This window comes from Plectropomus leopardus, chromosome 1 (assembly GCF_008729295.1).
Source record: "Plectropomus leopardus isolate mb chromosome 1, YSFRI_Pleo_2.0, whole genome shotgun sequence".
NCBI lineage: Eukaryota > Metazoa > Chordata > Actinopteri > Perciformes > Serranidae > Plectropomus > Plectropomus leopardus.
Window position 1 is genome coordinate 3,585,103 of NC_056463.1, and position 25,926 is coordinate 3,611,028.

Genomic DNA, 25,926 nt, shown 5'->3' on the forward strand with positions numbered 1-25,926 from the left:
AACTGACAACAGACGATCAATAAAAACAAATAACATTTCAGTTTATCACAACAAGGTTGAAACCTTTTTTTCCTATTTAAAGGCCAACTTCAGTTTTTGTCAACCTGAGCCCTGATTTCTTGTGTCTTTGTATAGGAATGCAGGATATTGGATGTTTTGCCAATATTTAATTTGCCAATATATAACAACTCATTTGGCTGATAACCAATCATATACTGATATATCCACTTTATTCCCCACCTCATTTTAGCGATCATCAAGTCTCTTCTGTATTGGAATTAACATCATATTATGCATAATCTTATTTTAATGGCCCACCAGCAGATGGAGACATAAAATACAATGATTTTCAATGTATGTAATATTCATTCATTGTGCAAAATAAGAAAAATACTTCCACTTAGGGTTGTTGTTTCGTACATGTTCGTTTTGTCAATTAAAAAAAAAATAAATCAGTTTGTGTAATCGGCAGAAATCAGCATGTTGGCTGATCCCGATTTTCATTTTGAAGCCAATATCTGCTGATACCGATAATGTACCGATATTATCGTACATCCATATTTTTAAGGGATATTAAAACATTTTTTAATGGGAAATTAGTCCACTAATGAACGAGAATACTGAAGCAGTGAAACAAGTCACATATGTTTTGGGACTGTTTTTGTTTTAAATAAAAAAGATCTTGTATATAAACTAAAAGTCAAGCTCTGCCAAACCCACCAAACTCTATTTAAATAAATATTATTTTTATTATTTTAAAACACACTTTGTTCAAAGTCCACAAAATCAAAATTAAATTCATAAAAGTCATCTTAATTTGTATTTCCACTGTTCAAACAATCACCAGCTCTGGTTTGGTTATGCTGCTTTTTTCACACTAAAACTATTGGGAACCTTTCCACAATATTGTCAATCACTTCCAATAACAAACTGAGCCTGTCAGTGGTAAAAACAAACACTTTTAGTGGATTTAATTTGATGGTATGTAATTACTCTGAGTGGTTACGTTACAGCCTGTTTGGCAGCTTTGTGTTTTCGCTCAATATTGGACCAATTTCAAAAATAATTGTTCCCATTACTCACTTAGACATAAAAACATGGAAATTGGAGTTAGGGTGAAAAATGCCAAAGTTACCCTTAAAGTTGTTATCTGGTTATAGCCTTACCATAAATTGGCTTCTCGTGAGTTCATTTTTTAACACTCAGTCGCTGCTTTTTCATTGTTGTTACGCTTTTTGGGTGGTTTGAAGTTTACCCAATCGTACGAATAAAACATAACGCCCTGAGGCTCCTTCCCAACACCTATTTTATACTTTGAAATTAAAAATGTGGCCACATTATGGAGATATATTCAGCTCGGGAATCTAATTGAGCTGTTTTGGGTCAAATCTGACAACACTGAAGTGCAGAGTAAAATTTAGTTCATCACTGAATGACACTGGGCTGTTGTTCTGGATGGTTTAGATCTGTGGTCAGTTGTTAGTTTTTTTTTGTTGTTTTTTTTTTTTTTTTTAAGGAAAAGTCCTTTGTTATTGATTCGGGGAGGCATTCATCTTAAAGTTAATCTCGCAGAGTCGCTCTGTGGAAAGCACAGAGGATTTGAGTCTCAGAGTCGTTCAGGCCTCGGAAATGTCTGTGAGCTTCAACAGAGAGGCTGTTTCTCACCACAACAACACTGAAATAGCCCTTGTTAACGTGAAATCAATCCACATTCCCGGTTTATTTATTTATGGTTTTGAACATAAAAATAAACAGAAAATGAGTTAACCCTTTGAAATTTGGATTAACAACAGTTTTCTTGTGCTGCGTTCAGATGCCTTTCACGAGCATTTAAGCCAATGAGTTGTGAGCAAATTTGTTTCGTTTCTGTCAAATGAAATAAGACACAACACGCTCACTCACAGTTAAACTTTTTAAGACTGGATGCTGAATCCTCATAAAAGGTATTAGTAAAGTTAAGATCAGAGAGAACTTGGATTAGAATTTTTTATTTATAGGTTAAACTATAATTGAAGTGCGGTCCTGATCTTTACTTCATTTTATTTATTTCAAAATGTGAGGAAAAAGGCAATCAGCAACTGTAAAAAGTGACAAGAAAATGACCTGAAAATAAGCTAAAGAAAAAAGATAGAGGGAATCATTAGAAAATGATCAAATACATAGGGAAACATCAAGAAAACTATACTTGTAATTATGTATTTGAAATAAGGAAAATATATTTGTTATTATTATTATTTATTTATTTATAGCTTTTATTGTGCCATTTTTTGTTCTTTTACCTTTCTTTTTCTTTCTTTCTTTCTTTTGCTTATTTTTTAGGCCATTTTTTGAAACCTTTTACTAATGTCTTGCACATTTTTGGGTTCTTGTTTGTTTTTGAAAGATTTAAATTAATATGCTAAGGTTTCAAAGGGTTAAACAGTGTTGGGTGAATCTCCTCCTCCTCCTCTAGCTGTGACGGTGGCTTTCATGTTCAGAAACATTTTAAATGCAGCCCCGGTGAGTTTTCCAGCTCGGAGGTGATGGCAGTTAAAATGTCCTCCTCTCACCTCTGTATTTGTGTTACCTAACGTCCCGACCCAACTGTCGACCCCCCTAACAGCTCGCTGTTTGTGCTGAATCACAGAAGTTATTACTGCAGGTGAATCAAGTCAAAATAAAAATCTGATTTGTTGTTTAGTCTTATATCAGACATTTTTTTCCACTAATCCTTTCCCACTCATGATACGACCCCTTTGATAAATATCCGTGTGGATAACTGTGGATTATGACCTTTTTTTATTCAGTGCATGAGTCTCATTCAGCTCACACACGAGGATTAATGAATTTTCTTCCTGTAATATTCAATCGGCTTCAAAATCTGCCTATCGACCTTCATTATCTTCTTGCCTCATATATTATAGCACTCCGCCCGCACTGATCTCCTGATGAAAGCAGATTTAAGTGGACTCGGACTTGACATAATTGCAGCCTCTAACCAGATAAATTAATTTAATTCATAGATTGAGGAAATGGGTTAGAGACTGTCCAGTTAAACAGATTTCTCTCAGTCTCCTTTGGTGCTTGTTTGTTCTGCTTGATTGGATGTGTTGCCCTCGGGGATCAATCAGCCTGATCCTGTTCCTGTTCTCTTCAGTAACCTGTGGGCATACATTACTCCTTGGCTCAGCGCCTCCTGTGCTGCTTTGTGATAAAGTCGAGCTGTAGCTGAACATATCAGCACATAGATTAACTCGTCTCTCACATATTTATCTGTATTGTTGCAGCGCGGCTTCTGACCACCGTCAGCTGTTGGTACGATGCATCCCAGATCCTCATGTGATCCAAAATTCAGCCCAAAATAGTTGAAACTCTTTGGCCTCTGATGGCCTGAGCTCCTCAGGTACAGCTTGTGCTTCGGGCACGTAATCTGACAAGATTAGTGCAATAAAATCACTTCCAAAAAATATCTTTACAGACAGGTTATACTTTCATTCAATTTGTCTCTTAAAGCAATAGCTCTGCATTCTGGGAAATTTGCTGGTTCTCTTTTTTTTTTGGACAGCTGGCTAAGGAAGTCCATACCACTCTCATGTATGTAAAGTAAATATCAGTGTTTCCTCCAAGTTTACTGGTTTTGGGGTATGATGCCTGGGCTGGATTAGGATGGTCTTCCGTAGCACCCCTCCCTGCAGCTCCTATTACCAACCAATAAAAAAAAAAAACGTATTCCCCATTCATTTTCTATGTACTATATTAATTTATAGCTTTTTAAAGTTTATTTACCAAGTTCAGTCTTGTAGAGTCAGGAGGAGTAGGCTGTTTCCTCTCTGACAGCCAAGTTGGATCACAGCCCGTCATCCTGTGGTGAGTCCCGTGCTGCTCGTCAAGGGATGTGGTTTTAACAGGAGAGCTGTTTTTTTCTTGTTCGGGACTTGAACAGCCACGCTTGCATCTTTGCCACTGATGCTAGTTTCACGTTGTTTGCATCTAAACAAAATGCAGATATTTTCACCTGTTTTTCAGACTCCCATTAACCCTTTGAAACCATTGCAAAATTGGCTTGATTTTTTTCAAAACTTTGGCAGAAGGCAATGAGCAACCTAAGATGTGACCCAAAAAATAACAGGAAATTTACCTGGTAATTGGCAACAAAAGAAGGGAAAGTAATGAAACAAATAAAACAAACAAACAAACAAGGAAATTTTGTTTGAAGCTTTGTTTTAAAAAACCTGCTTAAAAATTATAATAAATCTGTATAATATTTTTAAATATATAACAATGATAATTTTAAAAATATTTATCTGATCATTTTTAATAACTTTTTTTTTTTTTTTTTTTTTGCGGGACATTTCATGTCAGGTTGATTATTTTCCCCATTAAAAATAAATAAAAAATCAATTGATAATAATAATAAAAAGTGAAGTAATCAACCAATTTGCTTGAGGTCCAAAGTCCAAAATTAAGTTCTTGTAAAAGGTGTCTGAATGCAGCACAAGAAAAGGGGTGATGATCCAGGTTTTTTAAGGGTTAATGATTTACTCGTTGGCTTTTAGACTATTGGTCGGTGTCAAGTGATGTATCATTCGCAAAAAGCTGCTGTGCTTTGCAGTGAACTCAACGTTAACACGTGGGATTTCTCCTCTCGCTCTACTCTCTGTCTGACTGTGAGTGTGTGCCCACGTGTGAACAACAACCTAACATCGTAATTCACTTAAGTTCACTTTGCTTTAATTTTTTCCCCCTTTCTTTCCGACTTTCATTATTTAACCTTTTAAAGAAGCAACAAATTTGCAGATCAGACAGTCCCTTAACTTTGCAAGAGTATTCTTGTGTCCTCGGTGAAACTGTTGGTATGTAAAAAAAAAAACTTAACAAATAAAAAAAAAAAACATTCTCCCTATAAGAATCCCTAAATAAAATATTGACATCTACTTTTAACTATTGTGGCTATTTTGTGGTTACACGTTTATTTCTGACACTAAGGAAACATCTGGAACATTCAGTTAAACAGCTTTTCTGAAGGATACTATTATTGAGGTAATTACAGATACAAAATTTCGAGAAAAGAGCAAGAACGTGAACTTTGGATTTTCTTTAGGAGGAGAGGAAAAAGACTCTGGGATCAAAATCTGAATTACAGTGCCATTATAGTTAACACAGTATGTAAAAGGATGCTTTTTGAAGGGAAATAAATATAGGAAAATAAAACACCGTCTTTATTAAGATATGTAATAAAACTCACTACTACTTCCAAAAATAAAACTACTAATCATTTCATTCACGGGTAACTTTGTAGGTCTAAGAGAGGTAACCATATTCAAACGCTTCTCTGACAAACAACATCAGCAACCTCATGTTTTTGTATGCCAAATGAATGAGTAGGTGCGTTTTTAATGTGCAGTATTTAAAAACTAAAATAAAATAAAGAAGAAGAAAATATGTTGGAGCAGCATTTGCAACAATATGAGGAACATGATTGTATCAGCGAGGGACAAACCAAACACAGATGATTATGGTCGATGGTCATAACAGTCAAAGTAAAGTAAAAAGTCTCAAATTACTCTATCTGCAACACATCTTAGGACACACAAGTATAAATGTCTGCTATTTACATTTTTTTTCCTATTCAGTGTGCATCTATATCACGACATTTTCCAGAAGTCCACAACATACAATAAATTCAGGGTTTCACCTTTGGTTATGTAATTATCAAGGCTAGGTTTAAAAAAATATATAACACACGTCCATGTTACTTTTGCATACAGTTAAAGTGAAAACATATCAACAAAGCAGCTGGTCAGCTCTAAATTTGCATCTGAGAAAAAAATCCTAAGGTATCTCGTCTTGACGGTGAAAGCCCTGCGAGTTTCACCCGCTGTTTTTCTGTGATAGAAAGTGAGTGCGGCGGATATTTATGGTGGTGTTTATGTGCCTGACATCTTTACTTTAGTGTAAGTGGATCTTAATGTACGAGGATGTTCTTTTGATGTATTTCAGTGTCGCATTGAGCCAGTCAATATTTGTCTTCTCTCTCGACCCTCTTTACACGCTCTGAATGAGGATTTTCATGTGTTATGACACAATGTGAATTAAGAGTTTTGTCGCCAGCGTTTGAGTGAGCAACTCAGGCCAGCCTTGTTTGGTTGACAATATGAAACAAGATAAAAATAGATTAAGTCGTAGTGCTGACTGCGCAGAAGCAGAGAGCAAACTCACCATTTAGTAACCAATGACACCTACGAAGCCGACCCAACTAAAACATTATGTCGACATTACAACCAAACATTATCTCTATCATAATAAAATATTCACATCTGTTCCTTACAAGACACTTTTTTTCACATGTAAAGAAAACATCTTTAAACTCTGAACTATAAGTCTCTTAGTTTCATTACTTCATACATCTGTATATGTGTAGTAATTAAGGCAATCATTTTGGGCCACGACTTACTCATTCGCCAACTCCAGTCTCAACCCTCGGGGGTTTGTTTACTGATGTCACGCAGCAGCTCTCATCCCCGGCTTGTTCAAGTGCCGAGTCCCGTCCAGTTGTTTGTTGCTTTTTCGGTCTCCGCTCGTGCTCAGGATGACCAGTCACAATGTTTTGCTTGTTCTCTGCAATTTCCAGAGATGTAGGGGGATACTCCCTCTCCCTGTAACTGGCAGCACTGCAACAAAGACAGAAACAGGAAGTGGATGTAAATCTGTCATCATTCCTGAGAAAATGGCACCCTGAAGAAGGAGCGATTTGCCTCAAACGCGTCACTGATCCTGCTCATATTTTCCTTTCCCACCCAGGTTGGGCAAGATGTATCATACTTAAGATAATCATCAGGGTCATTAAACAGAAACTCCCTCTAAAGCTCTCACAGAGCAGCCCAGTCGCCAGGAGAAAAAGTTGGCATTGTATGCTTCTTCAAACCATGGATACGTTACATTTATACATTTCATACAAATCATATAAAGTTTTGTTAAAGTTTAATAGTATGTTGGTGGATTTTGTCATTTGGAGGTGGGGGGGATGGTGGATGACGGGTCATAAAGGCCAGATGCCTGCCAACCTGCAGAAGACTGCTCGGGACCAACCAACAGCAAAACTGTTTTTTTTTTGTTTTGTTTTTTTACGTTAAATCATTTTTGTTTTTCTAGCTGCCTTTAAGCCACCAAAAATGTTTTTTAGTCCCCGGTCACTTTCTACTGGGGATAGTGCCACAAAATCAGAGTTTTTTCACTCTGGACCGTGCCTCGAAAAGAGACATCACTGTGTTTCCACCAGAGACAACATCGTTGTTTTTTTTTTAATGTATTTTTTTAACCAACACATCACTGCATTTCGAACTGGGGATACTGCCACTTTTTTTTTTTTTTTGTCTCACTGAGACAAGTTGTGTTTCTATTGGAAATACTGCCATGGAAAGTGCTGTTAGTTTTTTAGTTTTGTTTATTTTTTAGCCAAATGTTTTGCTTTGTTTCCACTGGGGATAGTGCCATGAAAAGCAGTGGTTTCCGCTATTACAGCTGGGATTGTGCCACCAAAAGGCAATCTTTTCCGAACCGTCACCATAATTATGTAAAAGTATAATTTATGAATACAATGATAATGTAAAAGTATAGTGTTTCCTTAGTTTGCAGAAACATACAATGCCATTGTTTATTCTGTTGATTGGTTTGAAATCTGAGGTTTGTTATTTAGAGTAGAATCCTGCTTACTTGCAGGTTACGCTATGTAAATAAATCATTTATCAATATTTACCCCTTAACATACAGTTTTCCCTTCTTTTTTACTTCTTAATAACTTCCAAGGTCGTCAAAATCACCATATTAATTTAACAGCTTGTTCAAGTTCTTTATTGGTGATATATGTTGTTTACACTGAGTGAAATATTAAAACAAAAGGCCCCATGTTTTTTATGGCTGCACAGATCCAGCAGATGTAAATATTCCAGGTGTGGAAGTACTTGAATTATACCACCGAACACAGTCTTTATTGTTTGTTTGGGCACTTACAAGTTTTGATGACTTCTATCTCTTGTTCCTTTGGAAGCTGAAAGCACTTATTGTAAGTCAGATTGGACAAAGTGACTGTGTAATGAATGTAAAGTAATGTCTTGTGCATCATTTCATACACATCTTTGGTGTCTCTGAAAGCGTGTGGGATTTCCACTAGAATTTAAATCAGGCTCAGTTGGTCTGAAAAGAGTGGCTGTATAGTTTGTAATGGACGATCTGCTGGCAGGCAGCATCAATTAACGCCAAACTATCCAATATAATCTCATCGCTATTTGTTAAATTTTGATGCTTGGAAAATACTATAATGATGCCCGTGGCTGCTTTTTTCTAACCCTAACTAAGTCGTTTTGTTTCCTAAATCCAACAGCCAACTCCTCAGTTATGTGATTCGACTGACATTACTAACAACACATATTACTAACTGTTGTTACAAAATAACTCAACTTGACTTTCAGTTTCACGTGAACTCTGATCACTTGGGTCACAGTCTTGTGTTTGTTGGATCCCTCCACCTCCCCTCATACCCATCCTGAGTGGACTTTGTCACTCTAATCGTCTGATAATGGATTTACTTTGAGTTGGTTAAAAGCCCAATGTGTCTCATACAGACACAAATGGTTGCTTCAACATCATTACATGATACTGCAAACTTTGCCCAAGCATCTGGGACGGAAACCGGACTAATTTATCTTCGCAAGGGCAATTGTATGCGTCTTCATAATAAACACAAATACACACATAAAACATAGGAGAAGAACAAAAATACCCCTCTAATATCACAACATTAAAACCATAAAATCCTAAGCTTAAAAAATTATATGTAGAATTGGAAAATTCCCTTAAAAAAAATAAAAATATCTAAATTATTTAAAAATATATACAAGGAAATTAAACCATATAAAATCATTGAAAATGACCTTTTCTCTGTCTAGAGGGCAGTCACAAACCATGTATTTTGTAGTTTAATTCAGAGGACTTGTTACAATCTCCTGGAGGCAGCAATAAGAATTCAATTATAAAATGTGGTCACTCAGGATTCAATATGCTGAGTGTTTATGTTTATGGGGCAAATCTACAACAAAGATTTGCATAAAATGTACAAGATTTAGACCATAAAACTTACTTCAGATTTTAAATTTAATGACTGTTGCAATAACTGCTACAAAGGTGAGTTTAATTCGGGTAAGTACAAATTAGCAGCATATGTTGGCTGTAAAAGCAGAGCTCCAAGCATGCAGGCCAAACCATCTGTGCCCAAAAAGTGAAAAGAATGATTTAATTTGTCAATAGGTAAAGCCAGGGGAATCATGGCAGTCTAAGCCAAACACAGGCAGGTGTACTGGTCTAAAACGAGAAAAAAGACAGCAGTGACAAAGTGAAACTGGTCAGGTTTGAAACAAACCAACAACACAAACTGCTGCTAAGTGGCATTCAGCCCAATATTACCCTCCTCTGTAGCTGTTTGTAATTCCGATTCTGCCCAAATTAAAATTCCTTCCTTCTGTTTATGTTATTCTGTCTACCCCCTGTAGGGCCAAACACGTCACAGAATAACTGTTCTGTGTCATCGCTATTTGTGCTTATTAAGATGCAGACTATTAGAGACAAGCGTCCTCTTTTAACGGAGCAGCTGTTGTATAATTCTCCACCTCAATAATTTGAGGATTTCCACAAAGTCTCCCAGGAGTTGGAGACATTCTGTATGCAATCATAGCTGCAGCAGGCACAGGGCAATTACAACAAACATACTGAGTGTTTTTATCTAATTCCCTTATTAAGACTTTAGAGCTAAACCTGTGGTTGTTTACATTGTAATACCCCGAAGAACACCTGAAATGATAAGCGGACAAATATAGAAACCAATAGTCAAGTCAGTATTAACAATGAATATACAGTGTGTACAGTGTGGTGCAGCCAGGAGGGGAATTCATGTGAGATCAGAGGCCAACCTTAAAGGGGTACTTCGCCGATTTTCATCAGCTTTGTATCAAAACTGTCGCTTTATTTAGGTTCTCTACTGACTCCTAAAACTCAGTGTAGTTGTAGCCTTTGGTCACGTGGACAACACTGTCACAAATTGCTGTAAAAATATGGCCAAATTCGTAAATCTTGATGCTTCAAGCCAATATTACTGCTGTGAAAATATGGCCAAATTCTAACAGAAACTGACTTTTTTCCCACAAAATGACATTAAAACACTATAAATCTAAATGCTTTTTCGAGCCAATATTACTGCTGTGAAAATATGGCCAAATTCTAACAGTAATGTACTTTTTTCTCTTTCAAATTACATTTAAACACTACAAATCTTAATGCTTTTTCAAGTCAATATTACTGCAGTGAATAAATATGGCAAATTACAGTAAAACACTAGAGACAATATTATATTGTCTGCTTCAAATTCTACTGTAGAGTACCGTAAGAAATTTAACAGTAATATACTGTTGAAGTAATTTATGGTATTAAAACTGTAAAATAAGTGCAGGATGCTGGCAACTACAGCTGCCAGTAGCTGGCTGTGTTTTTATAGGAAAATTTGTCACAGTGAACCTTAAACTAGACTCTATTATATCTATTATAAACCTGGGAGATTCTAAAAACAGGATTAGGGACTTCTTGATCACTGAATGCACTTACGTGGCTCCTGATCGCTGTGATTTTTAGTTGTTGGTTGGAAATTGGCTTATTGTTTTAAGTGTTTTGTTCGTTTTTAATGCTTTTGCTGTCATTATTTTTAGTCTGATTGTTTTTTTTTAATGTGAAATTCCTCATGCTGCTGTCTAGGCCAGGACTCACTTGAAAGTGATGTTATTCTCAATCAGAACGTTTACATAATGTTAGGAAATGTTGAATTGTGTCAGCCCGACTAAATCTGGACTTTTAAAATACATGTGAACATGTTAGTGCGACTGAAATTGGATTAGGCAGTGCTGATTAAATATGAATCAAGATTACATAACTGCACTGCCTATTTCTCTCCAGAAATGTTTTCAGAATCCTATTTACTGCTGTTTTAGCTGTAAAAGTCCTTCACTGTGAAAACGGAGGCTGAAAAAAAGAGTTCAAACCATGAAACTTGCCTACTCTTTACTTCATTTTTCAACTCTCTTATCTTACTGTTTAACTGTAATACAAGATCATTTGTGACCCACTAACAGCCACTGCTTCACACATACAAATTTGCATTATGTCACCCAACAGTGTATTGGTCTGGTGCAGAGCAGTGCATTCTGGTAGTTGTAGGTTTTCTCACTCATGAGCAAAAGCGTCCTTTTTCTGTTTTTCTGGTCATCTAGCACCAATGTTGAAAGTATTTGTGCCTTTCCACTGCATAGACATCCTAGTTTTATTAAAAAGGCTGTCTTTCCAGCAGTGAAATGCTTCTTTAATAGTATTCAATATGTGACCCCACACTTAGGTAATTCTGAGGCTTGAAAGTCACTCCGATAAAATAAAAAAAAGCTGTTTACAGCAGAGCGCACTGTTCTGCGCTGAAGTCCTTTCTCTCAAGTGTTGACATAAGAGCAGCTCCTGTGTGTGCACTCTTAAAAGTGGGCAACCTACAGCTGCAGGGAAACAGGGCCATACCGTAGCCACATACTACAAAATGAAAACAGAGAACAGGTGACCCAAACTGTGATCTCTGCTGAAGTCAACATCACTGTGCAGTAAACTGTGAAGACATAAAAACACACCTTCATGTGATTTTTTTTTTTTACGAGCAGTCATCACAGCAACAGATGAAGCTTTATTTCTTTCTAATGAGAGGCTGTAATATCAGAGTGAGTCATTTGTTGTGTAAGGAACTTTGTGGCAATGAGTTTACTGAGGATGAATAATAGAAAAACAGCGAGGCCTGACAGCCGCATGAGTTTTAGAAATAGTTGGCAGAATTGCAAACCAATTTTTAAGGGTTATAACTACAAAATTAGTATTCCTGTGTGATAATTAGGGATGGACATTTTAAGTTATTGAGTACTCGAGGAGTTGCAAAAAGGCTAAATCTAACGTGAGAATAGGGTGGGAAATGATCAAGCAAGTGATAATGCAAGTAGGGGTTAGGGGTCACTCTGAAGGCCATGATTCACCAAGCCGATGTTCAGCCATCAGTAAATGTTGGGTCGTCCGTGAGTGTCTGTCTTCCTAGTTATTGTGTTGTGTTCTGCAGTATTGATGCTACTTGACCCTTGTTCGCTGTTTTTGGGCAGATTCAGCATGTTGAATTGACATTGGAGCCGTCAGAGCGGCTGAAAATGAAATCACTCTGATTGTCAGTTCAGCTCAGTGCGCGGGACAAGAAACTGAAATGAGGAAAGTAAATAAAGGTCTTAATCAAATTATCTTTTTAACTCACCAGCCAAGGTGGCTGGCTGATGAAAAAATCCACCGGCTGGCAAATTTTTGCACAGACCAAAATTATAAATTGCCTTTTTTGTTTTACATATACATTTGTTTCAGTACATTTCATTGAGATAATAATAAATGAATGATGAATACAAACCTAAAGAAAATGTAAAGAGGAGCAAAATCTGAACCAAATTTTTTAAATGTTCATTGAGCTGCTCATCACTACAGCCTCAGCATATGAATAAGTTCCCTCTGGTCGCTGTTTATTAGGGGTCGACCGATATTTGTTCTTCAGGGCCGATACAGATCATAAGTAGATAATGAGATTGATAACCAATATTTGGAACAGATATGCATTTACAATAAAAAGTCTCTTTCTGTCAATATTTAGAATTTGGAATAAAGCAAACTTCAGCTGTCTAAATACCTTTTGCAAATGTGTAATCAAAACTGAGACTTTCAATATCATATACAGCAAGTTCCCAGCAACTTTTGTTTTTATAAAGTAAGGAGATTGAAAATAAATAAATAAAAATAGCTCCCTGAGGTTCACAGAGTAAAAGTTCCTCCCATACAAACACTTTCTTTGCACTTTTTAATTAATTAATATCATGGGAGATCATTAAAATAAAATGCTTATACAAATAATCGGCAAAATGCCAAATATCGGTCCGATAATCAACCAGGCTGATAATTTGTCAACCTCTACTGTCTATGTCTGGGGCTTTTGTTGTAAAAGGTAACAACAGAGGAATCAGAGCAAATGCGCTCCTATTGACAATGTGAGGGGCAAAAAAAAAAGAGTTTTGGTTCAAACTTGAAGACCTTCATGTTAATATTTCATAACCAGCATAAGTCTTTGTGCAAGCCAGCTAGCAGCAGAGTGTCAGCAAATGATAGTTTAGCGAATCAGCTTATGTCTCATTTTTTTGAACATTAAAGCACATAAACATGTTTTCCAAATACAAGTATTAACCTGAAAATAGCACTATGTGGGACCTTTAAAGGATAATTACAGTTCACTTTCACATGGTGTGTATTTGGTTCTGTGGTTTTGCGCTGACTTTGCACTGGCTTCTCTTGCAAAACAATGTATATAGGGGCAAGCTGCAGGAGCCTCCTACAGCTTTCTAAATAAACATGCTTTTTACATGCATCACTTCAAACACTTGTGTCTAAATCTGACCCCGAGAGTAAACACAGAAAGAAGCAGCCTGGAATGATGGCAGTTTGACTAACATAGACATCTACAGCAGGAAATTTATTTCTGCAAAGATGCACATAAATGTTATGGGTAGCTGTGGGTCACAGAAGCTCGTAGTGGAGCCAACACATCTCACAAATCTTGTGCAGCTCAGCTCATCAAACAAGCTGAAGGGTTGATCCAGTTTCCTGTCGGGAGCCTGATTGAAAACACACCTCAACATTTTTCCCAAAATTCATACAACAGCCACAGGAGCGTCTCTGTGCCACACTGTCTACTGGTACTCAGTCTAATACTCAGTTGTTCGATATTTTTCAGGCTCTCATTTGACTGTTTATAGCCACACTAACTTACAGTGGTGGAATGTCACTAAGTACATTCATTCAAGTACTGTGTACTGTACAAATCTTAGGTATTTGTACTTTACTTGAGTATTCTCTTTTCATGCCACGTTAAACTTTCTCTCGAAAACATGCCAAAGGAAAATATTTTACTTTTTACTTTACTACATTTCTTTAGAGCGGAGTTTCTTTACAAATTAAGATTTTCTCATTAAATAGAGCATTAGAAAATTTAATAAAATGTGATGATTTGTTAATTAAACTAACAGTCAGTACAGCTGAAAAAATTAGTCCATTAATAAATTAGCAATTGACAGAAAATTAATTAGCTTTTAACTATAACTATTTTTGATAAACATTTAAGTCATTTTCTAATTATTTTTGTATTTTTGTTAACTCTTTTTTTTATAATAATTATTATAATAATAACAACATTATTATTATTATAAAAAAATAAATATAAATTATTTTTATGTAATTTTTTGAATTGAATACTTTTGCATTTAATAATTTAAGTACATTTTCATGGACTTTTGCATGTTGTACAGGTATGAGTACTTTTACTCAAGTAAAAGATCTAAATACTTTGTCCACCACTGCACTCTAAACATTTTTTTTCTTTACAAACATTCATTCATTGATAACAGAGAAATATCTCAGGTCTCCTCTGAGTTTTTCTCAAAGTCAGTGTTGGACATCCCAAACCTTATACTCCCTCTAAATAACTCAGTCATGAAAAACATTAGGAACTTTTGGAGAACGCAAGTGAGGCTTGAAATTCAGACAATGCAGAGAAAAAGCACTTAATTTATTCGGCTCTTAAAACTGAAATAGGACGATCCATGGAATTATCGCTCGTGCTAATACTGTGTATGTGTAAATCATGTACCTGGCCCTCCAGCTGCCTTCACAGCTCAATGCTTTCACCTCCGTGGCCCAGCAGGAGGCAGAACTGTTTTCAGATGCAGAACTCCATTAATCTCACACCCCGTCACTTTGGGGCGACGCCTCCTCAAGGCAAAGCCAAGAGCCCCAGGTTGAACCTGTTCATATCTACAAAACCATCTGCCACCATCACTGTTCACCATTTAAAAGCCTGGAGCTGTTATTTTTTTGCGTCTGATTGGATTTAGAATCATTATAAAATCATTATGGTGTTTGCAAAAAGCGTCCAGTTGAGACCGGAAGAGACAGAGCCTGCAGGTACATGTGATATTATGTGGGAGAAGATTTTAACAGCCTCAGATCTGGAATTGATAACTGCAGGGGGTTGATAGAGTTAATAAATCCCAATGACTCAACAGTTATTTCACCTGATTTCCCTTTATTGTCACCGGAAAAAAAAACACATTGCTTCTTGAAATTTCAATTAAGACAGCTTCTAACTAACAAACTAACTGGCCACCTCATATTGTCTCATCCATGCAGTCTGAGTTTAGCCTTGTCCAGACTTCTGAATCACATTTTAATTTTTGTTCAGTGATTCATATAGGTCTGTTTTAATGTGCACCTTAAAACAAACAAAAGCAAAAAAGCAGCAGAAAAACTGAAACAAGCTTGAAAGAGATCGTTGCAGCTGTTCAAGTTGTGGATCCATTTACAGAAATAAGTCTATAATTGACATGTTTCCTACAAGGTATGCACTCCTAGCAACAGCTACCGCAGCTTCTGTGTTCAAATTATACTATAATGGTGAGACTGTTTGGTCAAGACAAAATAAAAACAAAGTAGCACCCCCTTATATATATATATTATATATATTATATATATATATATATATATATATATATGCTGTGCACGATTTTCTTTTAAAAAATGTATAGACTCATACAGAAGTAATCCCTCTCAAACATTACTTATGACCAACTCCAAGTGTTTGGCTGTGTATTTAACTGCAGAAACTCCAACCTGTGCCTGTATTTTCTTATTTTGCCATGTTAAGGAGGTTTCTAGAGGTGTGGCCTCCAGCCAAAAACAGCAAACAGATGGTGTGTGGACTTAATATTGGGGGTAAACAAATTATAGGCCTTGCCAATTATTGGGGCCCATATTTTGCCGATTATCTGTATCAGCATTTATTTTAATGATCACAGATAAAATAAATCAATTAAAAAGTCAAAAGAAAGTGTCACCATAGGAGGAACTCCAGGGAGCTGTTTTTAGTTATTCATTTGTAATTTTTTTCATTTTTCACTGAACTTTTTTTTAAAAAGTTGCTGGGAGCGTGCTGTTTTCTTGTTTTGCCATGTTAAGGAGGTTTCTAGAGGTGTGGCCTCCAGCCAAAAACAGCAAACAGATGGTGTGTGGACTTAATATTGGGGGTAAACAAATTATAGGCCTTGCCAATTATTGGGGCCCATATTTTGCCGATTATCTGTATCAGCATTTATTTTAATGATCACAGATAAAATAAATCAATTAAAAAGTCAAAAGAAAGTGTCACCATAGGAGGAACTCCAGGGAGCTGTTTTTAGTTATTCATTTGTAATTTTTTTCATTTTTCACTGAACTTTTTTTTAAAAAGTTGCTGGGAGCGTGCTGTACATGATGTTGAAAGTCTCAGTTGTGAGTAAACTTTTGCCAAAGGCATTTAAATAAAATTTTGCGTTAGATTTTGTTATAGTCTGAATTCTAAATATTGACAGAAAGATTTTATTGTAAATGCATATCGGTTCCAAATATTGGTCTCATTAACTGCTTATAATTGGTATCGGTTTTGGGCCTGGAAAACCAATACTGGTCAACCCCTATTTTATCTAAACATAGTGACCAGGTGCCAGACCCGAAGCATCTAAGGGGTAACTACAATAATTGCAGACGTAGCACAATAAAAAAAAAAAAGAAAAAATACAGTGAGGCAAAACCATTGACGTGTAAAGAGAACTGGATACAGCATCAGAGATGGGGCCCCGTTCATTCCTATCAAAGTTGTTCAGTGGTGCATCAAGCCCAAAAAGTTCATTTTTACAACAAATGTAACAACCCCACAATAGTAGCTTGCAGTGTTTGTAAGAGTCATGGAGGGATGAGAGGCCAAGTCTGAATGATGCGTGCATACCATAAAACTTCAATTAATAGTCTGGGCTGGATCTTGGCAATATGGAAAAAAGTGTTATCACGATCATTTCTTTTCTTATCAGTCGATATCGATGTATATCACTCTATACATCAAATCACTATTTCTGTCAAGCTTAAAGGTTCCCTTTTACTCCTAAGTGAGATATGAAGATATTATAAGGTTAATTTTGGTTTAAATATTTATTTTCAGACATTGATCATGACAAATATACTGTAGAACAGGCATCACCAACTACAGGACCTATTCTACTAAATGTAGTTTGTTTTTTTGCCCTCATAGTTCACTGACACAGTTTCATTTGACCATGGTGTGTTGGAGTGTAATAAACATGGATTTATAATTATTTATTAAACTTTCCAGCATTATACAAAAATTAAACAAACCTTAAACAAACTTAAGGTAAATTTAAGCCCATTTTAAGGCCAACCTCTCCTGACTGCAGGACTCTGGCTTCAACTTCTGTGAATCTTCTGTGCTATTAATCATTTTACTCAGGAATTAAAAACTTTTGAGTAGGCCCACTTCTCCTATAGCTGCCAACAGCCTGACAACATTCCCACTTACAGAAAGGGTGAAAATGAGGCCATAGGCTTGTGGCCCCAGGCCCCTAAAACATTACATCTGCCCCTGGTAATAATAACGAGAGTTCAGTGCCAGTGATGCGCCCTGGTGTTTGTAAATAATTCATCCAAAGTCTGATTAAACCTGAGACTAACACAAAGTAGTCTGTAGAAGTCTAAAAAAAGTCACTTTCCTGTGATGATGTGTGTAGCATGTCCATATTGATGAACGTTTAAACATATGTATGTGTGATCTAAGCAGCTAACTAACGTTAACTCCAGCGGGAAGCCAACAACCTGGTTTTATACATCCAAAGAACTTCTATAAAAATAAACTGCCTGGCAACCAGACAGGCTTCTTATTGAGACAGGCCTTTATTTGCCGTAATGAGTCGCCACATCGGGCAAGGGAAAGGGACTGGGCGTCTAATTTGGACTAGGCTTTTATTTGAAGTTTTACGGTAATATACATTTAACAAGAAATTGGCCAGTACTATATGAACAATGTCAGACTGAATGAATGGAGTGAAACAAGTAGATAGTCTGAGTTAGGCAGTGATGGTAAACACACTTTTGAGGGATTCACCATTGTTGTGTGACATTATGCTCTTAAACTACAAACTATCCCTTTCCTGAGGGGTGCAGACTCCACTGATAACTGACAGCATTGTTGCAATTTTCCATCCGTCAATAATAGTTCATTCAAGATCACTAGATTCTTTATTATGTCTTTACAATGAACATCCAACAGTTAAAAGTAAGAGCAGAAGTGTGACTACAGAGATGCACCACACTGAGAAGGAATAGACACATTACAGTCTCTGTGAGAACAAACTCAGTGTCTGTGAACTGAATTTCATCACCTTTCTGACATCAGATGGTGACGATTAAGATATCCCTGCCGACAATGGTACATGTGTGATAAATCAATGGCAGTATAGCTGCTATAAATAGCCCCAGCTGAGCATAATGTCAGTGAATAAGGACGTCTGCTCTTGGAGGACCTCTGTGTTGCAGACAATGGATGGAATTGTGCTACTTTTTTGCCATCCCACTGCCAAGCCTAAAGACTGCAGGCAGAGTGTGTCTACATACTGTATTTGTGACTGAATGTGAGTGGAAATCAGGCTCCTGCATCTGTGCCTCGTCTCACAATGATTCAGATTCATTCAACAAAACCACAGCTTCACTTTCAGTGGTGAGCCTGCAGAGGGTTTTTATCTTTCTGGAGCCTCTAGAGACACGTGAAGCTGAAAAGTTTTCCACACGGACAGAGCAGTAATGTCTGTACCTCAGACTGGAACAACCTCCTCAGGAGGGCAAATAGGTGAGGACATAGGCTGTAAATACCATTACAGCTGAATCAAGCGGGGAAATGAGACATAACAGCTTCTCATTACTCGTTACCGTTGCCTGCACATCGGCCCTGCAGCCTTATGCAACCTCTGAGGTGGTAAATCTCTGCTACAGGGCTGTTAAAGGACAAATCTGTTTTTATGCATCACAGGTCTCATTGGCCAGTTTAAGCATCTCCAAGCTGTGTGTGTCATGTTTAAAGGTCCAGTGTGCAGTATGTTTTCTTTAGTGTATATGTGAGTCATAATGAGAATCACTGTGTTTTAAATACCATAGAATGAGCTGTTTATATCTACATAGGGGGCAGGTGCTTATTCATAGAGACTGCCATGTTGCCTGGTCATGTTTCTACAATAGCTCAGAATAAACGAACCAAACACTGGCTCTAGAAAGGGACATTCAAGTTTTTTGCATTTTTGTGTCATCCACTGTAGTTAGCAGCCCCTCCGTGACAAAAGGTGTTGGAAAATAACAGATATGTCAATGTGAAAGTGCTTTATTCAGTGTTTTTACCAGATTTAATCACCTCATCTGTTTGTTTTGTAGAGGAAGAGACCTCAGCGGATAATTTGGGGGATAATTCTCAGGAAACCCTACTGAACGTCTGGATCAGAAAAAAAAGGTGAGCTCTAGCCCTTTTTACACAGAGATCGTGCTATAGTAGTGGGTACAAGTGTTTGTAATATTAAAGCGAGTCCTAAGGGTTAAAAAAAGGTCTACCTAAAACACATAGTATCCATCTGAGTGGATGCTGTAGTGAGAGTGTTTTCAACGTGAAGTTTCGTTTCAGTTTGATCGCGTAACAGCTGCCCAAACAGCTGACCGGTGGCAGAAATGTAGTGCCAAAGGTGAGGTAAAGCAGTGAAAATACCCTAAATACAGTGTCCACTTAGAATGACTTTGATGTTTTGTAGGTAGAGCTTTTTTAAAGTGGCTAAAATACATTTTGATATCAACCCCTGTGGGGTGCGTGTCCCGTCTGTTTCTGCAAACCGGGAGCGCACCACCCACCAGCTACTGTAATACACTGACTGTACATAAGTATCTCATACAGCCCCACTTCAAAAATCCACAAGTTTCACTTTAATGTGTCGTTTTCGAGTAAAAAACTTTATTTTTCAAAAGAAGAAATTATATATAATTCACTATGATAATTGTTGTTCTTGTATATAATGGGGTGTTTGGAGCCTCTAGAGACACGTGAAGCTGAAAAGTTTTGGATCTTGTATAACAGTGTTTGGCACATGGTTCCCGTGGCAATATGGTGGCAGTTTGTGCTGTCAGACAATATATAACCATAACAGTTATAACAGAGACACCAGCGCATCATAGGCATCAAAAATGGCAGCTTACACTCTGACAATAAAGTTATAAATTCGTTTTAAAAGACAGGAGGAAACAACTCTTTTCCTTGAAGATACCAGTGCAATGAGGCATGGTGTTTGTCAATGGCGCCTGACTATAAACTCATGATTTCAGCACGATGTCAGTTGTGCTTTGCTTTCAGTTTCACGTACGCAGAGTTATTCAGCGTGGCACAAAACAACTCCTAACCTCCAGTTCTGCTACAGGTAGAAAACTGTCAACTCACTCTTCACCCTCTTTAGCTAAAACTGCATGATTATGACAGTTTGCACTTAAGCTCTGCCTCTCCTGAGAATATCCTCCCTGACACTGAAGTGTTTTTGTTAATGCGCTCGTCTAAATCTTCTTCTGATCTGTGCGTCACGAGAACTTTAGACGATCATCATCAAAGCACCAGCGAGAGCCTCTCGGGCAAATCACCTGTTAGATTTTTTCAAAAGATGCCTTAATGCTGTCCAAGAAACAGAGGAGGCCTCTTAGTTGTAACAGACATGATTTTGGGTTTCCTTTACTCGTGATTACAGATGTTCGTTGTTATCATGGGAGTGTGTGTGGCTTGTAGGACATCATGACTCTGCATTTCAGCAGTCATAGTGGATTAATCGTGGGGGATAGCTTTCTTCACCCAGTAACATCAGTCCTTGTCTAGAAGGTCTCAGATACAACCAGTAAAAAAGGTTAACCCTTTGAAACCTAGAGCAACACTTGTCTTGTGCTGGACTAAGATGTCTTCACAAATATTTAACCCTTCGAACTCCTCAGTAAAATTTCTTTAAGAAACACTGGAAAAAGGCAGGGCGGCCTCTAGCTCAGTAAGTGTCCGACCCATGTAGGCTGAGTCCTTTGCAGAGGCCCAGGTTTGAATCCGGATTTGCTTTGCTGCGTGTCATCCCCACTCTCTCTCCCCCCTCTACTGTCGATCTCCAACTGCACTATAATAAAGGCAAGAAAGCCCAAAAAAAATGTTAAAAGAAAAAAAAAGTTAACGCGCAAACTGCAAGAAATTCATTTAATAAATTGTATATAATTATCATAATATCATAGGTCATTTCCTTGTTTTGTTGTTGTTTTAATTTTTTCTTAATGTATTATGATTTTCAGGTAATTTTCTTGTACTTTTTACTTTTTTCTTTCTTTTTTAAAATTTTGCATTAATTCTTCTTAAGTTTCTTATCGCCCTCCTTCCATGTTTTTTTTTTTTTTTTTTAAAGAAACCTACTAATTTGCTCAGAGTTTAAAGGGTTAACTGAAGCTGGCGGGACCCACCTGGGAGTTGGTGATTGAACTAAATCTCCAGCAAGTTCGTCTGAGCTGGAGATACTGTTTGACTAAACATTGCCAGATGTAGATAATTATCATAAATTTCTCCCTCTGCATGATGTACGATTAAAAATTTCAAAAAGTGCAATAATGTACAATAATTTGACAGTTTGTGATGCTTATAATCAGCAGTTGGCTTTTGTCTCCGCTGTCTCATTTTAATTAATTTCCAGACATGATCAGGGTAGTAAAATATGAATCCCACACCTGTGTTTACACATCTCCTCACACTGCATGCAAGATAAATTGTGTTTAAGCTGAGTTGTTAGCCCATTTATCTGTTTAATAGAGTAAGTAAAGGCCTCCAGTTGTGCTGTTTTGTCATTTAATTTAATTTTGTAATGGTCGGCTATTAAAAATTATTGTCATACTGATGGACTCATGGACTCATACCCCCATGCAACTATGTGAGCTTCCTTTAAAACAGCAACAACAAAACAATGCGGGTAAAAATGTAGGCATATCAAAAAGTCAGTCAGATAAACATTTCGTGAAAATACACATTTCACCTATTTGTTGTCATGGTTATGACTCTTGTATGATAACTTTCCTCAAAATATCATGATTTTGCAGCTGATCAGGGTTTGAAATTAGAGAAAAAGTTAATTTCCAACCCTGGTCGTGATCCTCTACTACTTTGTGAAACCCTCAAACAGACCACAGGCAAAAATTAGACACAAATGTTTACAGGACCCTAAAATCACTGGATGCAAATTTTGCCGGATCAACAAATCATTAAAAATTTTATCTTTGACAAATACAACATCTTGTGTGTCTGCCTCATAATGAAAAATCAATGTAATTTTAAATCAGTCGCCAATCTGATCAAATGTCTCACATTAAGAAATGCTGCAGATTTTTCATTAATTGTGACTGATTTTTTAAAAAAAGATATATATTTTAAACATGTAAAACAAAAAGAAAGAGATAACAAACAAAATGTCAATAACAAAAATGGATGATTACCTACACAAAAAACTCAATGAATAGATTAAAAACAATCAACAAGAAATTTCATTTACGTGCTCAAAAAGGAGTAGAAGGAAGTATAAACGTATTATTTCCTGCCCCTTCTCAGCTGATCAGTTAATGAATTTGTGAACCTGGTCTCTAACATAACAGAACATACATACATACATACACTTACATATTTACACACCCCGACTTACATACAAACATACGCACACATATCCATATATCTCAATCAAGCAGTATCATGAAAGTTGCCACTATTTTTAGGGAGCTATGTTCCAAACCTGGACAGAAAAATGAAATAAAATAAATAAAGTAATCCTGCAGGGACTGACTTTAGGAGAGTGCACATGCACATGTAGCACGATGCCTGGCTTCCTGCTTGCTGACACTAATCCAAAGGCAGCGGGGATTTTCTGCCTCTTGCTGCTTCTTGCCTCACACCCCTGCAGGGCTCTCAGATCCACACTGGCTTTCCCAGCCACACACACGCACACAAACAGACACAGATGAACACACGATAGACTATAAATATTCAGGCCAGGATCGGCGGTACGTGCAGCACAATATACGCCGGGGACATAACACACACTGTGCTTATTTCAACCCTGCCACCGAGCTCTCCGTCAGCACTTTTCTGTGGGTAAAAACTCGCACATCTGCTCATCTGATGCTGTTCATTTAGTCAGACTTGTCCATGAATGCGCTCCGCGGAGCCCAAACTCAAGCAGCGGTCCCATCGCTGTTTTTCTTGTCGGCTCGCACAGCTCTCATTAGACGTGTTAGCTGCTGCACGACGAGCCAAGCTTCAGGTGCCGCGTGCTTGTTTGTGTTTGTGTCTGAGGGTGAGAGGTGCTGTTTGGAAAGCACATGGGCAACACAGCGATCACATTACACCATAACAGACTGTCACGGTGAATTAAAGGCAGGACACTAACGGAGGCAGTGGTCAGGAGGCATCATTAACCCTTTGAAACCTGGATCAAGATCATTATTCTTGTGCTGAAGTCAAACACCATTTACAAGCGTTTAAAGCTCTGAAACCTGAGAAAAATTGGTTTAATTTGTATTGAAAACATGGGAAAAAATGTAAAATTATAAAAGAAATCGTAAAACAAAATGACCTGCAAATTATATGGCTGGAATTATTAGACATCATTTGAAAAAACAAATGAAAAAGTCCAGAAAACTATATTTAAAATCTAATGATTATATATTTTAAATAATATGACATGAAAAAAAAATAATTTAATAAATTTAAAACTTTTGCACTTTTTAAGTTCACATTCTTGTTTGTTTGTTTGTTTTTACTTTGCTTTTTTGTTGCTTTTTATAAGGTCTTTTTCTTGTAATTTTTTTTAAACCAAATTCTTGCATTTTTTTAAACATTTGTTTTTAAGTTGTTTATTGCCTTCTTCCCAAGATTTCGAAAAAAATCAAACCGATTTGCTCAAAGGGTTACCTCTTTGAAACGTGAGTGACATCTCTTTTCTTGTGCTGCATTCAAATGCCTTTCGCAAGTATTAAAACCTTTGAACCTTGAGCAACTTGGTTTGATTGTTTTAAAACCATAAAAATCTGAAAAAAGGCAGTGGACATCTTAGCAAATGTCCTGCAAATTGCAAGAAATTGTATTTTTCTTTAAAAGTAGAGAAAAAAGTCCAAAGAATTATATATCATAGTTTTATTATTTTACTGAATAATATATTATTTTATGCATTTTTAGCAGTGTTTTTACATTGTTGATTTTTTCTTCTAATTTTTAGTTTAATTTCTTGCCAGTTTCTGGTTTATTTCTTCTTAAGTTGCTCTTTGCCGTCTTTCCGTGTTTTTGAAAGAAATCAAGCCCATTTGACCCAGTTTTAAATTGTTAATACTGTGATGCTTTTCTGACTTCATGGTTGAGATGTGAAGCCAGAACTGCCAAGCAGAGGTATACTGAATACAGCAAAGCAACATTTTACCCTCGGTTAAAAGCATTCCCTAAATGAGAGCTTATCCATCATCTAAATGCACTGTTGAGTTACATAACCAATGCACATTATATGTAGCATGATACTAGACATAGAAGCAGCTGAAAACTGGGCTAGTGCCACTTACTTCCACGCCAGCAGCCAAATAATCTATAAGTTTAGACGTTTTTCTTTCCTGTGATGCTGATAAAAAGAGACAGCAGCTCTTATCTAATCTTTTAGCCTTACTGACAGGACAAAGGGTTTCCAGTCCAAAATGTCAAAGTTAGGACTGTTTGCATTCTTGGAAACACATCTTGACTGCTAAGATTAATAGGCTGGAAAAAGAGAAAAAGAAAATGCAAATGCTACTGAAATACAATGCTGTTTGCAGATTCTCTGTCTAACTGCATGTGTCGATCCCAATCAATAGTGTTCTGTATGTGCATTTTAATTGAGAGTATTTAATGAATCTCTATCAAGTTAGAGAAGTGTATTTTTAGCCGTGTGTCTCTGGGGGAGGGTAATATCGGTCGGTCTGCGGCTTTGGTCCAGACTGAGATATCTCAACAACTATTAGATGGATTGCCATGAAAATTCATGCAGACATTTACAGTCCCCAGAGGATCAATTATAATCAGTTTGATGATCCATAAATGTTTCATCCAGTGTCATCACCAGGTCAATTTGTCCATTACTTTGGTTTTTGTCCAAATATGTGCAAAAGTAATGGCATTCCTATCAAGCTCAGCCTGTTTTTAGTTTGATGAAGCAATTGCTAACACACGAGGCGAAAACGCCTCACCTTTTTAAACACTGTACCTGCTAAGGTAAACATCTGCCTGTCAGCACTGTCATGAGCATGTTAGCATGCTGATGTTAGCATTTAGCTCAAAGCACCACTGTGCTAATTTGTAGTATTACAGACCTACTTACACTGCCATAGACACTTTAATCTCTATTAAAAAAATCCAAAACACATGTTTTAAAGTGCCTTTAGGGCTTTTGCTAGTTAACAGTGCATAATCTGGGCCTAAATAAGACAAAAAGGGGTTGTAGTTATGCTGCCTTCATGTGCTCCTAGGAAATATCATATTTACGAGTTACGAGCTTATGAGCAGCCCTCCAAAGTTGCAATTACAAATGGGAATTTGGGAAATTTCGATGATACCAGAGTTGCTGAGTTGTGACGTTTGCATGAAGTTTCGGAGAAACAGAATTGGTGGAAAGCGTGGAAACAGTGTCAACATTTGATGGTAAAAAATGATATATATCGTTAGTTTATTCCTAGTAGCTATCATTTACTTTTGATGGTTGTGCATTTTGGTATATGCATCTATTAGCTGTAGCAAGCAAGCAAACTTTTAAAGTTAAATGATACTGCGGCGCCCTTAACTGTGAGGAATCATTCATTGTTAGCCAGCAACAAACAAGCAGC

The 25,926-nt window shown here is 36.9% G+C and overlaps 1 protein-coding gene across 1 annotated transcript in view; it reads right to left on the reverse strand.

Annotated features, from left to right (window-relative positions):
- Positions 1-5,180: 5,180 nt before the first annotated feature.
- Positions 5,181-25,926, reverse strand: part of kcna4 (potassium voltage-gated channel, shaker-related subfamily, member 4) — a 65,967-nt gene continuing 45,221 nt past the window's right edge. Inside the window, exon 2 of the mRNA XM_042490545.1 lies at positions 5,181-6,650. The gene's annotated coding sequence lies outside the window, so the exon portion shown is untranslated. The remainder of the gene's footprint in view (positions 6,651-25,926) is intronic.